Source organism: Sus scrofa, chromosome 18 (genome assembly GCF_000003025.6).
Source record: "Sus scrofa isolate TJ Tabasco breed Duroc chromosome 18, Sscrofa11.1, whole genome shotgun sequence".
NCBI lineage: Eukaryota > Metazoa > Chordata > Mammalia > Artiodactyla > Suidae > Sus > Sus scrofa.
Window position 1 is genome coordinate 46,790,633 of NC_010460.4, and position 13,447 is coordinate 46,804,079.

A 13,447-nucleotide genomic window follows, 5' to 3' on the forward strand; every position below is an offset into this window, starting at 1 on the left:
TCCTTAACCCACTGAGCGAGGCCAGGGACTGGACTTGCATCCTCATGGATCCTAGTCAGGTTCGTTTCCACTGAGCCACAATAGGAACGCCCCATCTTGCTTTTTCTTGAGAGAACCATGATTCCCCAATTCCACAGAATCCTGATATAGCTACAAATCCCAGAGTGTCATCCTAGCCACCGGCACTCCACCCCACTCCACTCCACGTCACCCCAAGTGCAGAAGGGGGCCTGCAATCCTGATGGGCCGCCTCTCTTCCAGAGTGACTGACTTTGAAAGAGTGGTCTTCCTTGAGCTTTGTTATATGGACGCTGACAGAGTGTGCATGTCTCATCAATTTGGAGAAATAGTTCTAAGAATAAGGATGGTTTTTGAGCTGCCAGTACCATCTTCCCATCTGTTGAAAAAGGGTAAGAGCAGGGGGCGGGGGGGAGAAAGAAAACTTCTATGTCACCCAAGCCCCTGCATCTAGCAGAATGTGACTTTTTTTTTTTTTTTTTTTTTTTTTTTAGGGCTGTACCTGCAGCATATGGAAGTTCCCAGGCTAGGGGTGGAACTGGAGCTACAGCTGCTGACCTACACCACAGCCACAGCAACACAGGACCCTTAACTACTGAGCGAGGCGGATCAAACCTGCATCCTCATGGATACTAGTTGAGTTCGTTACCCATGAGCCACAACAGGAGCTCCAGAACCTGACTTTTTAAATCCCATAGCCATGGACGTCCTGGTTCTGAGAACTGAACTTCCCTTTGTGCTCTAAACGAGATGGAACCGGGTCACCCTCTCTGTTGCTACCCAAAGTCCTAACAAAGGCTGAGCATTTCTGTTGGGCCTGCTCTGATTTAAATTTTGAACAGAGCATCTCGTACTTATTTTCAAAACTGAAATATTTATAATGAGTTATTTTGCTGGTAACAAAGGCCTATATGGTACTTTATGTAGCAGAAAGCAAACCTATCTTTTGAATGCAACTTGGATTGCTAAACTCAGTATGCATCTAGTTACAAACAATCTTTCGAGTCATACCTCTGGAAGGAAAGAATGAATGAATGATTGGACAGATGTGTTGAAAGTCTTCCAGATATCATCCAGTACCTACTGGAAGCCTTCATCCTGCCAATGAGTTATTGGAGTGAACAAGTCTTTTTCCTAACCATGAACACAGGCACACACTCTACACACACACACACACAAAGCAAAGCTGCGCTACAAGGATTAATCAGAAAAAAAGCAAAAGCTTTCTGAAGAAACTACTGGAATGACTGTTTCAACGTGTGATTTGAGGAAGAGTGCCCATCCCCCATAGGTAACACCAAAGGTGGGCTCAAACTGTAAGAACTCCAAAGGGGTGCGGAAACCCCAGAGAGGAAACCCAGACACCTGGCTCAGCGGCCCTTCCCCTTTCCTCTGGGGCATAACAAAGGCCAAAGCTCCTTATAGGCTCCGCCCTCCTTTGGACAAAGCCTCCAGGAGAAGAGTGGGGCCCGCAGTGAGCTGCCAGCCCTGAGAGCTCTCCTGCGTGCTCAAGACTGTTGGTCAGGGCGTTCCTGGCTCTGCCCCATAGGGCACCCTCAGAGGGCCACCCAGCATGAGGGGTACTTGTCAGAGGGAGCACTGCAGCCGGGACAGCCGAGCACACAAGCTGTTCTGTATATGGCACTGCTCTGCTTTCAGTGGAAACATCCTACCCTGCCCTTCTTTCCCGGTGAAGTGCAGTTTCTCACTTGGGAGGAGAAAGGGGAGAGAAGCTGCCCTTGGGCACAAATATCAGTTAAGCGCACTGTCACCGCAGTGGCACACAGCTTCTGCTCCAGGCAGGGCCTTCTCCATTTTATTCTGTCAAGATGGCCATCTTCACAAAGAGTAAATGGATTATTTTGCAACAGTCACTTAACCCCAGAAAATGAAGACAGACCCCGTCACAGCTAGTGGGTGCCTCTTTGTCTCATCTGTTGTTGGCCTCCCAGGTGTGACATATTTCTGTGAGCTTGCTGGTAGGTCAATTCTCTGTACTGGTGAGCCTTTGAAGAGAATCATGAAATTATATCTATATTATATATAGATATAATAATAATCATGAAATTATTATGAAGATAATTATGAAATTATATCTATAACATATATATAATCTATCTAATAACTTAAATGGTCATAGACACACACAAGTATATACACTTGTTCACATTTATTTATATACGTGCATGGTGTGTGTATCTATAAAAGCATTATGTGCACACACACACACTCACATAACTGTCTTATCCACAACTGTCACTCTGTAAAGAGGTGTTTAGCAGATTTTTGAACAAATGGCTTAGTGACCTTTTCTGCTGATAAAAGTGAGAATGCTCATTGTAGAAAAATTAGAAGCAGCAGAAATCTGCGAAGAGAAAAATGCATACTTGCTGACAATCCCACTCCACAGAGAAGACTGTTCAGCTTTAGCCGTTCCTGTTTTTCTCACGCATATGGCAGGGGTATCCTTTTGTATACAGTCAGAATTGTGGTTTGTCCAATTCTGCAAACTGCTGTTTTCCACTCAGCCTAGGGAAGGCATTCTCCCTATATCTGTCAAAATACTTTTAACCCTCCCTGTGCGTCTCTTCCCAGGAGTCTTCGTAAATAAGAATGTGTGATGTCTGGGTGGGCAGGGACTGGGCAGTGGGTGGCATCTCATGCACACACTCTCCCTTTCAGATGGTTGCCAGGTCTGTCTGAAGGAGCCCGGGAGTGGACAAGGTGCCGCCCACTGGCATGCACCCCTCCCAGAACCCCCTCCTCGCCCAGCACCAGTGGTGAACCCACCGCTTGCCATGATCCCAAGGAGGCCTCCTGCATAGCCCTGGGAGGGTACAGATCCCCTTCCCTAGGGATGGCCCCAGAGATGACCAGCACTTTGCCCAGCAGAGGAAAGACCTGTGAGGCCAGATAGAAAGATGCCTGCAAACTGGAGCTCAGACGTGGACTTGGAGCTGGCACTTTCCATCTGGCCTCCTCAGAGCATCTGCACACTTAGTAGCTAAAGAGTAGTCCAAAGGTGCTCATGGCCATTTGGATAAGTGATGGCTTTCTGTGAGGTGTGTGTGTTATTCAGAGAGTGGCAGGGGGATGAGCCGCCTGGAGGCAGAGCCTTGCCGAGTGGCTGAGTGTGTAATGGGCCTGCAAAGGCAGCAGCTCTTGGCTGCAGCCCCAGGGCCTGGCTGCCCCACCCCCTCCACATCAACTCCAGCCTTTACCAGATCCACTTCCATTTGGCTGGACCCAGAAGCACTGAATTCAGAAAAGGGAAAACCAAAACCAAAACCCAGGACAAAGAACGAACAGGGTAGAGAAGCCTGTTAAAGGAAGATTTAGGCACAAAGACATTTTTATACTTTTTAAAAGCACCAATAAATTCCTTCTCATAAAAATGACAGGAAACCAACTTGGAATGAAAGGGAAAAACCTACAGAATCACCAAAGATACTTGAAAGCAAATAAATACAGGAGAAAGGAGCTCAGGATGGGTGGCACTGATGGAGGTGAGAGGCCTTTACTGGCCCTGCTTGAACTCAGCAATGCCCTATTGTAGCCTGACTCCAGGCCATCAGCACCAGCCCTCTTAGAGGCTGTGCAGGTGGAAGCAGAGAAGGTCAAGGTGTGCTGGGATCCCAGGACCAACTCAGTTCTCTCTTGAAGATCTGCCCAGTGAGGTATCTGCTGAGATCCTGCTTCCCCCTCCTAGATCCAAGCCCAGGAGGGCTTCTTGGATCAGTGGGGCCGCGTAGGATTAGGTGCCTTGTTGAGAGTCTTTGGGTGCCTCTTGTCCCTCTGAGTCTGCTATTTTAGCATTGTCCAGGGGAGTTCCTGTTGTGTCAGATAAGGAACCATGAGGATGAGGGGTTGATCCCTGGCCTCGCTCAGTGGGTTAAGGATCCAGCATTGCCATGAGCTGCCCTGTAGGTCTCAGACGTGGCTCAGATCTGGCAATGCTGTGTCTGTAGCACAGGCCAGCAGCTGCAGCTCTGATTCGACCCCTAGCCTGGGAAATCCCATATGCTGCAGGATGGCCAAAAAAGCCAAAAAACAAAAAAGATTGTCAGGGACTCTGTGTTCATTAACTAGAGCCTTCTGTGTTTCTGTTAGTTCACAATGTACTGAATATTTCTCCTCCTAAAATTGCAAAACACTATTTTGTTTTAAAACATCTACTTTCATTTTCTGTTCTCAGAGCTTAGCTGAATCTTAAATATGAAAAAATTGTTTTAAGATACATGTTATCTGGTTTTCCTGATTATAGAGGTAATGTACTTTTATATATTTAGGAAAATGGATAAGAGCACAAAATATTTACCCTTACTATTATTTGCAGGTTGTACGTTCTTTTCTTGTCTTTCCTTCTTCCCAGTTGACCTGGGATGGGCAGTTCTAGACCCTTGGGGCGTTCCTTGGGATGAGGCATTTTTGAAAAGTCCCAGGAGGTAATCTGAAAAACACAGGATGCTACGGTTAAAAATGGGCGAATCCTACCGTCTCCTTCTAAGAGATGCGCGGAGAAGTCCTGCAGAAGAATGTCACCGCTGAACTTGGTTTACAAGGTCTCATGACCTTATCTGACTCCGGAGCACTTTGTTTCACGTAACATATGTTGCCATCCTGTGGAACTATTCTGAATACACAGTTCTGAAACTGCTACAATCTCATGAGAAGTTTTAACAGCCTGCTGTCTTTCCTTGTGGTGCTGGCTTGCATGCTCTGAAGAGCAGCTGGTTGGCATCCCCAGGCCCTCATGTGATGATGTTAATTTAGGGGCTGGCCTTTAAAATACCATTGATTGCAATTCCAGTTTGATATATTGGGTAGTTTTATTACTGGGCCTCCTCTTACTGTTCTGTTAAAAACAGTCAGTGTCCTGTTTCCTAATGATTCTCATCATCATTATCATTAATGACATTTATTGAACATTCACTGCTTCCAGGCCCTGTGCTGAGCCCTTGACGTGAATTACCCTATTTAACCTCACACCAGCTTTATCAGCGAGACAATATTATTCTTCTCATTTATTAGATGAGAAAACTGAGGTTCAAATTGGTTAAGTGATGTGCTTGGGGTCAGTCAGCTACTAAGTGGTTCAACTGGGATTGAAATTCATGTGGCCTGTCTGTTCTTAGCTATCATACGCTGCTCATTCCAAATACCTCAGGTCCAAGGTTTGCAAACATCTATGGAGATTTAGCGGCACATGCTAAGATCTTATGTACTTTTCCTCAACATATTTATAGCCCTGATCTAATTACCTAGCTGACTGCCCTTTCTCTTCTGGCCCTTTCCCCTTGCAAGTATTTATTAAATTTTTACTAGATTTGAAACACTGAGTTAAATGTAAAAGAAAAATTCAGTCTGAGACTTGGGCTCTTTCCTTAGGAAACTATAGTCCAATGTAAGAGTCCAAGAAATAAATCATTGATTAAAATAGAGCACTTATTTCCTAGAAAACCCAGAGGAATAGCATATAGATCAATGGGAGTCAGAAAGAATGCTCCAGGGAAGGTGACAAGACAGGTGAGTTTTAAAGGGTAGGTGTCCACTACCTGGGCCAAGGATTGACATTCCAAGAAGACAGCCAGGCATGCTCATGGCCGAGGAATTTTGGGGAGCCGTGAGCTGGAGCTGGGTTGGGCTGGAATGAAGGCAATGGTGCCAGGAGAAAGAGAAATCAGGCATAGGGAATTGAATGAGGAGGCAGGAATTTAGGTGAAAAAATCATGTAGAACTGCCCTAAGACAATGATAGCGTGGGTGGACGAGAAGGGATGGAAGAGAGAAAGATGCAGGAAGAAAAAGAGGATCTGACGGACGTTCAGAGGTGCAGAGTGAGTGAGCAATAAAAATGCCTCCCGGATGTCTGCGGGGATGACGGAAGCGGGCACTGGAAAGGACAGAATGATGGCCTCAGGGGATGGACAGTACCAGCGACTGCAGGAACCCAGGGCGAGACAGCGGTGGTGGCAAGGAGCCTGTGTGTCTGGCGTGGACAGCCCAGTGGGTGACAGCGCCTTTGAGACAATTTGGGCTTTCATCTCAAGAACGCTGCTTACTATTTGACTTGTCCATTCTCCTAGAACTGTGAAACGCTGTGGGTTTTTTTTTTTTTTTAACTTAAACATTTTTATTTTCTGTTCTCAAATCTTAGCTAAATCTTAAATTTGACCGAATAAGATTAAATATAAATATTTTTTATTATAGAAGAAACACATTTTCATTTTATACCTTTAGGAAAACTGAGGAAAGTATGAGATGTTTGCCCAGACTATTACTCAGAGAGATATATTTAGAGGTTGTATATTCTTTTTTCCTCTTCATTCTCCCCCGCCTTTCCTCAGTTTCTCTTGTGTGTTGGCATTTTAGTCATTTATTCGTTCATTCATCTGTTTATGCGACTGATATTTACTGAACAGCAACAGACGCCAGGCACCGGGGAAACAGCCATAAGCAAAACAGACCCTCAAGGAGCATAATTTTTTTTTTTTTTTTTTTTTTTTTTTTTTTTTTTTTGCCACACTTACGGCATATGGGAAATTCCCAGGCCAGGGACACCAGATCCTTAACCTACTGAGTCGCAGTACAAACCCTTAGGAGCATAAATTCTTTTTTTTTTTGTCTTTTGTCTTTTTTGTTGTTGTTGTTGCTATTTCTTGGACCGCTCCCTCGGCATATGGAGGTTCCCAAGCTAGTGGTCGAATCGGAGCTGCAGCCACCGGCCTACGCCAGAGCCACAGCAACGTGGGATCCGAGCCGCGTCTGCAACCTACACCACAGCTCACGGCAACACCAGATCCTTAACCCACTGAGCAAGGGCAGGGACCGAACCCGCAACCTCATGGTTCCTAGTCGGATTCGTTAACCAGTGCGCCACGACGGGAACTCCCAGGAGCATAAATTCTAATGAGAGATATTCTGACAACAAATAAGCAAATGGATGTATGCTGGGTGGTGGCACGTGCTATGGACAAAACAAATAAAACTGGGCTTGGGAGATTTAAAGTACTGGATAGACACTCGCCATTATATGCAGAGTGGTCTGGAAAGATCTCTAACCACTTGAGGCATTGAGAAGAGCCGTGGAAGAGTAGTAGGGCAAGCAAGCCCAGGGAAAGAATGTTCTGGGCAGAGGGACCATCAAGTGCCAAGGCCTTGGGGTGAGAGGACGCTTAGTGTGTTGGAGGAATAGCTCACGACTGGCACAGAGGGACGAAGAGGAGAACAGTAGATGGAGACATGGAGGGAGAAGGGGCCCGATCAGGCTCACCAGGGAACAAATTCTCGGAAGGGCACACAGAGACCGCTTTAGGAGCCTATTTCAATATTCTGCGGAAGAGGTGACAGTGGCCTGGGCTGGGGGGGGGGGGTGAAGGGGGAGAAGCAGTCAGATCTGGAACCATTTCCAAAGCAGTTTGGAGGGATGTGTGAGGCAGGGGTCAGAAGATAACGCTTTGAATGGAGCTTTTGCTCAACGGAAGGTATTATATTTATTTACATACCTGCCTATGTTTTTATATAGTTGAAAATAATTTTGTATCCTGCTCTGCCCCACCCCCTTTTTCCTCTAAAAGCAGAAAACTAAAGGACGCCAAATGGAAGTATTTCCTGTTCACCATCTTACTTTTTTAGCTGCCCTCCCCCTTTTTCTCTTTTTTTCTTTTTGGAAAAAAAAAAAATACATGAATTAAGCTGTGCGTTCTGAATTTTGCTTGTAGGGGGACTTGGCTAGAGGCTGCACTTTACTTGAACTGTGTGGCCCGTGGCCAAGGGAAATAAAGTTTAATTAATGCTAATTTCTCTAACCCCTTTCTTTGCCTTTTCAGCAAAATAAAACTACCTTTGGGAGAACTGGCAAAAAAAAAAAAAAAAAAAGTTAAAACAGACATCACACTACTAAATCTAGCCATTGACATAGCAAAAATCTTTTCCTACCTTGGCTGTGTTTGGTCACAAATGACAAAATATTTTATCTTTCTCCTTCCCCTGCCTACCTCTTTTTTTTTTTTTTTTTTTTTTTAAGCTTGAACAAGTCAGTTGATTTTCATTCATCTTTATTTCTTTAGAAGATTTAGACAGTCTGTGAGTCTGTTTGCTTTGGGCTGTGATCTGAGTGCTGGGCTTGGCTGGCTATTACTGCAGCAGCTAGATTGCAGGGTGCAGAAAGATCTAGCAGGGTGGGCCACTCACCAGGGTATTCATTAGGGCTCATTTCTTGGCCTTGCTCGTCTGTGAGATTACATTAGACCAGCTACTTGGAGCCCAGCTACTAGGAAGTAGTCTTTGCCCATTTCCATAGGTAACAGTTTTAAGTTTAAAAACAAGGCCTGTCCTTGTCGTTTCTACCTGGAAGACCATTAACTGCAAGAGAGAGTTTAAGGAGATGCTTTCTGGCCTCTGGTCTACCTGCTGAACATGTTCAGGCTACATTTACAGTTGAAGTGTAGACCGAGCAGTGGTCTCCAGAGGTTACAGCATTCCCATGAGAAAATGCTCTAACGCAAAGCCTTAGAGTCTTTTGTCTGGATAATCATTTGAGAGAATCTAATCAGGTCCCATTCTCTCCTCCATTTCCTCACGTCCAGATCAAAAACCAAAGCAAGTAAAACAACCAAATGAACAGAAACAAAAGCCTCCACTCCTTGGAGTTCCCATTGTGGCGCAGTGGTTAACGAATCTGACTAGGAACCATGAGGTTGCGGGTTCGGTCCCTGGCCTCGCTCAGTGGGTTAACGATCCAGCGTTGCTGTGAACTGTGGTGTAGGTTGCAGACGCGGCTTGGATCCTGCATTGCTGTGGTTGTGGTGTAGGCTGGCGGCTACAGCTCCGATTTGACCCCTAGCCTGGGAACCTCCATATGCCACAGGAGCGGCCCTAGAAATGGCAAAAAGACAAAAAGACAAAAAAAAAAAAAAAAAAAAAGCCTCCACTCCCCCACTATTACTTCCACCGTATTTTTAAAATGAGGAAGCCCAGGCCAGGAGTGTGAGGCTCACCTGGCCTGTGAACAGCACAGCCTGGGGCCTTGGCTCAGGAGCCTGGTGCAAAGTAGTGGCTGCCATGGAAATCCAAAGACATTTGCTGTTTGGTTACTCTTTGGCTGTGGCTTCAGTTTAAGTCATGACCAAGGGCAGTGACATATCTCACTGGACCACTCCAGTGGCCTCCAAAAATCCCTCTATAATCTTTTTCCTCCTCCAGTTCCTTCTGGAAAGATCTGAAGCATTGAGAGCCGTGGGAGGTTGGAGTAAAGCAGTGGAAGCTCAGAGCCTCACAGAGATGAGGCCAAGAGCTGTGACACGGGGTTGCCTTCAGTGGGAGAATTTGTTTATGCGACCCCATTCCTGCTGCTGGTGGGAAATACTTGATCTTCTCACTTCTGATAATAACAGCTTCTTTGGAATATTATTTTCCTTCTCTCCCGGGCTTCCCCTACCTCCACCCGCACCAGGAGGCATCCTGGTTAGTTGCAGAGAAAACCCATGTATCCTCCTGGCAGTGGGATATTCTCTAGGACTTTGGTGAATCTGTCGCCCAGTGCTTAAGGCTGAGGAATCTACCTGAGACCAGGTGTGCCACAGCCTGACAGTCCTCTCATCCTCCACAGAACTGCTTGAGTGTCCTTAGGACATGGCAGATGTTTTCCTGAAGTGTGAGTGATCCAAAAGACCAAAGCAAAACTCGGGTGCCTTTAAAGCAACATTTATAAATAAAGTCATGTGTTTTCACTTCTGCTATATTCAGTCGGTCACACAATCAAACCTTGGTGCATTGTGGGAGGAGCCTATACAAAGGTACAAATATGAGGAGACAAGGCTCACTGATGTCCACCTTGGAGGCTGGCTTCCATGGCAACCGAGATGTGTACGCTTTAAGATGGAAGGAACAGGTGACCCAGCAGACAGTTTACAGAAATCCGTGTACCATCACCAAATTCACGGCTCTGTCAGTGCAAGTTGCAATAACATATGCACTCTGGAGAGGACTTAAAATCAGGAGGAACTCGAATGTTTTTCATGTGGAAATACTCTTACAGCCTCTTCATGTTCCTTAGTCTTAGAATTACAAATAACCCCCCTCTGTCATTTTTGCTATGCCAGATGTAAATATTTAGAAATCCATTCTTGGAAAGCATCTGAGAGGGTAATAGGTCTAAGTGTCACTTAGTACCACCATCTCAGCCAAGGCATCCTCTAGACATCAACCTTTTAATTCCTTGTTATTTAGTAGGTGGTCTGTCATTGTGACTTACTGGGAGAAGAAAAGGAGGACCAGGGGAGCCATGAGGCCCTTCCTTCCACAGTCTCTACTTTAAATAAAGACCGCCCTCATTTTCAGTAACACACATTCTGCAGTGTGGTTTATACTCATGGAACGTTACCATGTTAGAACCAGAGGAGATTTCAGCAATCATGCATTCCAGCTCCATTCTTTCACTGGGGAGGAAGCTGATGCCCTACCTAACTGGTGAGGAGATTTGTTCATTAGCAGACAGCTTATGAGAAGTAAATCCAGAATTAGAATCCAAATGCTTGAATCCCAGTCTGCTGTACTTCCTACTATACCAAGGTGTTTCTAAATCTTCTCACTTCAGACATTTTCTGATGGAAGATGTTCTGCCCTTATCACAAGTTTTCTAATGTAGATAATTCTTTTTTTTTAGAAAGTCATCATTAATTCTTTGGGCATTGGAGTCTATTTTGAGAATTCAGTGACAGGTACGTGCTCACTTCCAGATACGTGCACATGCTCATAAACACACAGCATTTGGTGTGCAAATCCAGGGGATTCGGACACCTGAATGCTATCCTAGGGGAGGGAGCAAGTCAGGTCAAAAAACTCTGTTTAAAAGTTTATTTATAAATGTTGCTTTAAATATTAATGTGTTCTGCACTTCCAAAATTATACTGTAAAAATATTCTTGATGGGTTTTGTTTCCTCGGCATTTAAATAACATTCTGATTTAGATTATGTTTCCTCCTTTGGAAGCTGCATTATCTTTTGGCCTCTTCACTTGCAGTGATTTTTCCTCAAGGCTGAAATGCTTCTTAATGCATCTTCCAAAGGGTTCTATTTCAGGTTTATCCTGGTCTAGGAAGGCCACCTTTATTTTATTTAATTGAGAATACTTTTGTTTTATAGATTACTTGATATTTGCAAGAGTGTGAGGTTAAATCCACCACCTATAGACCTTCCCCCACTTTGCATCAGGCATTATTTCATCAGCACATGACAGTTCCAATCGGAATTCAAAGCTTGTAGTGACAGCTTGAGTCTGCAGGGTCATGTGTGTCACCTAACAATCCAGAAATAGGCCGCTTTGGGTTGTCCATTTAGGTCATGCATTCTGCCACTCAACTAGTTGACAATTTCCTATCTTTCACATTTTCCTCCCTCCTCAAATTCCAATGCCCCTTCCCTCATCCTCATCTCAAATGAACACCGCATTTTCTATTTCACTAACAAATGGAAGCAATCTGAAGAGAACCTTCACAGGCTCCTATCACCATATCCTCCCATCTCTCCGCACCTATACTGTGGGTACCACGTGCCCTCTGGTTAGGATGGGTGAACTGCCCAAGGTCAATCCCTCCACTCAGGCACTAGGTCTTATTCCTTCTCTCTTGCTCAAGGACACAGCTCCATCAATCTCCTCTTCTTTACTCAAGCCTCAGCTCTTCTCTCTATACTGAATTGATCCCAGCAGTATGCAAGCTCTCCACCGTATGACAACTGTCACCTCCCTACTGTACAACAGAGCAAAGAACACGCTCCTGATCTCAGATCACCTTCGAGCGATGGTCAGATTTCTCTGCTCTCAGTTACAGCAAAGCTCCTTGGAAGAGTTTCCCCTACCATCACGTGGCCCTTTCTGCTCCTCTCATTCTCTTCTGCATCCACTCCAAACCAGGATTTCACCCCCACCACCCTGTGGAAACAGCTCTGGTCAAGGTCGCCAACGAACACTCTGTTGGTTATTAACACAACTACTCACCCAGCCTCAGGCGTGCCATCCACTGCCCCTCTGAGACCTATGCCCACACTTCCTATTTGTAAAATGCTCAGGCTATCACATACGGAAAGAAAGCGATTTTACCTATGTGTTTCCCGAGTCTGATAATGCTGTGTGTCCAACCTCAAAGTTGTACCATGAGTTTTTATGAGATAATTAGGCCCATTCAATTGAAAATATACAATTTTTCCTAGATCTATACCTAGAGAGGGGCACACCAGCAAGTATCTAGTAACTTTGGACTGTTTAGGCAAAGCGGTAAGATAACTGCTTCTCCCCCAGCCCCTGCCCTCTTGGCCTCAGTTGGAGCAACTTGGCCTCGAAGGATGGGAGCGGTGGTCTCAGTGTTTGCTTTCCCTTTGCCTGGGGAGAAGGGCCCAAGGTCTAGAATGTCACATATGTTACTTCAAAGGAAATGCACAGCATGAGGGTGGAGTTTCAGGAGCCAAGCAAGCTGCACCCTGTCTCAACAGACAGCAATGGGCTCTCCTTGGGCCCTGGGGCAGATGGCTGCACATCAGACCCGACAGTGCTGGTGGACTCTAGGGGGTGGGGAAGGCATTCCTAGTAGATGTACATTAGAAAGGGCTGCCTTGTAAGTGACTCAGGATTTATTGCCCTGGGATATATATGTCTTCCTCACCAACCAGGAAGAGGGGGGAAAAAAGTTCTCAATCCATCTTTTAAGAACTCAGACTATTTCTTCTTTGTCTCCTGGTGAGGCATTCTCCATTCTATCTCCTTCCAGAATGAAAGGTTCATTTATTTCCCTCGATAAGGTCTGAATAAGGGCAAGATATAATTTAAATGCAGTCAGGCTTAAGATAAATCAGTCATAAAGAGGCAATTATTTTATATTAAATCTGTGTCCTTTCTCAAAAGGAATTTGTATTTATCAATTAACTCATTTTCGCCATTTAATTTTTCTAAAGGAGATCATGAACTTAAAAAAAAATCATGTTTCTTTTCTATTTGTAGAAAGATTTAGATAACTGGGAGGTTCATATCATGTTATAGTTATCCTTTTCATCAACATTTTCTAAATACTGAGAAGTGCTATAAATCTCATTTTTAATTTAAACATTCAAAAGCTCATGCTACATTTTTGTCATACTTCTAGTAACAGGAATGTACAGCAGTCAACTGAGCTCAGCAAATAGTCAAGTGTCATTGGCAGTCAGACCTGAGTTTGAACTTCAAGCCTGCAATGCAAGATGTAGGACTCGCTACTTAATCTGACAAAAGTCTCAGTACCTTCAACCAGAAAATGGGGATATAATGACATGTAATTGTAGTGAAAGGCTACCGGTTTTGCCTGTCTATCATGTCTTTTCTTTTCTTCTGGACCAAGTCATTTCCTTTTTTTTAGCAACTGTCCCTCCCCTGTTCTTGGCGCATAAAGTGCCCACCTCCC

At 44.9% G+C, this 13,447-nt stretch overlaps 1 long non-coding RNA gene across 3 annotated transcripts in view; it reads right to left on the reverse strand.

Annotated features, from left to right (window-relative positions):
• The window catches only part of LOC102165006, a 320,646-nt gene that overhangs the window by 124,522 nt on the left and 182,677 nt on the right, over positions 1–13,447 (reverse strand). For all 3 annotated transcript variants that reach the window (XR_002340479.1, XR_002340477.1, XR_002340478.1), the window contains one exon: positions 4,337–4,468. This is a non-coding gene — a long non-coding RNA (uncharacterized LOC102165006). The remainder of the gene's footprint in view (positions 1–4,336; positions 4,469–13,447) is intronic.